This window comes from Salmo salar, chromosome ssa27, assembly GCF_905237065.1.
Source record: "Salmo salar chromosome ssa27, Ssal_v3.1, whole genome shotgun sequence".
NCBI lineage: Eukaryota > Metazoa > Chordata > Actinopteri > Salmoniformes > Salmonidae > Salmo > Salmo salar.
In genome coordinates this window covers 10,486,600-10,489,433 of record NC_059468.1, presented here as the reverse complement: position 1 = coordinate 10,489,433, position 2,834 = coordinate 10,486,600, and the positions used below count along the sequence as shown (strand labels likewise).

General features: G+C 39.3%; 1 non-coding gene across 1 annotated transcript; it reads left to right on the top strand.

The window, feature by feature from the left end:
• The first annotated feature begins 1,125 nt into the window (after positions 1 to 1,125).
• On the top strand, positions 1,126 to 1,199 carry trnav-gac (transfer RNA valine (anticodon GAC)). The gene has a single exon. It is a non-coding gene; the product is annotated as a tRNA-Val (tRNA).
• Positions 1,200 to 2,834: the final 1,635 nt, after the last annotated feature.

Genomic DNA, 2,834 nt, shown 5'->3' with positions numbered 1-2,834 from the left:
TTTTACCCACAAACAAAATCACTCAATATCCTCATTAACTAGACATGAACTACTTCTCTCTTCATTTTACCCACAAACAAAATCACTCAATATCCTCATTAACTAGACATGAACTACTTCTCTCTTCATTTTACCCACAAACAAAATCACTCAATATCCTCATTAACTAGACATGAACTACTTCTCTCTTCATTTTACCCACAAACAAAATCACTCAATATCCTCATTAACTAGACATGAACTACTTCTCTCTTCATTTTACCCACAAACAAAATCACTCAATATCCTCATTAACTAGACATGAACTACTTCTCTCTTCATTTTACCCACAAACAAAATCACTCAATATCCTCATTAACTAGACATGAACTACTTCTCTCTTCATTTTACCCACAAACAAAATCACTCAATATCCTCATTAACTAGACATGAACTACTTCTCTCTTCATTTTACCCACAAACAAAATCACTCAATATCCTCATTAACTAGACATGAACTACTTCTCTCTTCATTTTACCCACAAACAAAATCACTCAATATCCTCATTAACTAGACATGAACTACTTCTCTCTTCATTTTACCCACAAACAAAATCACTCAATATCCTCATTAACTAGACATGAACTACTTCTCTCTTCATTTTACCCACAAACAAAATCACTCAATATCCTCATTAACTAGACATGAACTACTTCTCTCTTCATTTTACCCACAAACAAAATCACTCAATATCCTCATTAACTAGACATGAACTACTTCTCTCTTCATTTTACCCACAAACAAAATCACTCAATATCCTCATTAACTAGACATGAACTACTTCTCTCTTCATTTTACCCACAAACAAAATCACTCAATATCCTCATTAACTAGACATGAACTACTTCTCTCTTCATTTTACCCACAAACAAAATCACTCAATATCCTCATTAACTAGACATGAACTACTTCTCTCTTCATTTTACCCACAAACAAAATCACTCAATATCCTCATTAACTAGACATGAACTACTTCTCTCTTCATTTTACCCACAAACAAAATCACTCAATATCCTCATTAACTAGACATGAACTACTTCTCTCTTCATTTTACCCACAAACAAAATCACTCAAAGCCTAGTCCAGTCCCGTGTAGCTCAGTTGGTAGAGCATGGTGCTGACAACACCACGGTTGTGGGTTTGAATCCCACAGGGGACATGTATGTGTGCTATCTGAGGTGATGACACGCACACATTCATGATTGATTGATCTACAGTATATTGAAGTAGGCCTTCAGGCCAGTATGTAAGTTATGTTCAGACAGCTGCACTAAACAGTCCTACAGCTCTATGTCATTACAATTATAACTTTGAACCCACCTGTCCCTGAATTGACCTAAATATGTGTATTTTACACTCTAGCAGTAGGCCTACATTTAGATCAAGATCATAAAAGACAAAACATGATACTAAGACAGTTTATTTCAAAAGAACAGAATAGCGTGTTTTAAGATGTATTTCTCTGTGCTATAGTAGCTGAGGCTATGGGTTGCTTCCTGTCAAGGAAATTCATGATGTTGTTATGCTCTTTCAGATAGGGTACAGCAATCAAAACATCTGGTCTACATGGACCTCTGATAGGGTACAGCAATCAAAACGTCTGGTCTACATAAACCTCTGATAGGGTACAGCAATCAAAACGTCTGGTCTACATGAACCTCTGATAGGGTACAGCAATCAAAACGTCTAGTCTACATGGATCTCTGATAGGGTACAGCAATCAAACCCTCTGGTCTACATGGATCTCTGATAGGGTACAGCAATCAAAACGTCTAGTCTACATGGATCTCTGATAGGGTACAGCAATCAAAACGTCTAGTCTACATGGATCTCTGATAGGGTACAGCAATCAAAACGTCTAGTCTACATGGATCTCTGATAGGGTACAGCAATCAAAACGTCTAGTCTACATGGATCTCTGATAGGGTACAGCAATCAAAACGTCTAGTCTACATGGATCTCTGATAGGGTACAGCAATCAAACCCTCTGGTCTACATGGACCTCTGATAGGGTACAGCAATCAAAACATCTGGTCTACATGGATCTCTGATAGGGTACAGCAATCAAACCCTCTGGTCTACATGGATCTCTGATAGGGTACAGCAATCAAACCCTCTGGTCTACATGAACCTCTGATAGGGTACAGCAATCAAACCCTCTGGTCTACATGAACCTCTGATAGGGTACAGCAATCAAACCCTCTGGTCTACATGGATCTCTGATAGGGTACAGCAATCAAACCCTCTGGTATACATGAACCTCTGATAGGGTACAGCAATCAAACCCTCTGGTCTACATGAACCTCTGATAGGGTACAGCAATCAAACCCTCTGGTCTACATGAACCTCTGATAGGGTACAGCAATCAAAACGTCTGGTCTACATGCACCTCTGATAGGGTACAGCAATCAAAACGTCTGGTCTACATGAACCTCTGATAGGGTACAGCAATCAAAACGTCTGGTCTACATGCACCTCTGATAGGGTACAGCAATCAAAACGTCTGGTCTACATGAACCTCTGATAGGGTACAGCAATCAAAACCTCTGGTCTACATGGACCTCTGATAGGGTACAGCAATCAAAACATCTGGTCTACATGGACCTCTGATAGGGTACAGCAATCAAAACGTCTGGTCTACATAAACCTCTGATAGGGTACAGCAATCAAAACGTCTGGTCTACATGCACCTCTGATAGGGTACAGCAATCAAAACGTCTGGTCTACATGCACCTCTGATAGGGTACAGCAATCAAACCCTCTGGTCTCATGAACCTCTGATAGGGTACAGCAA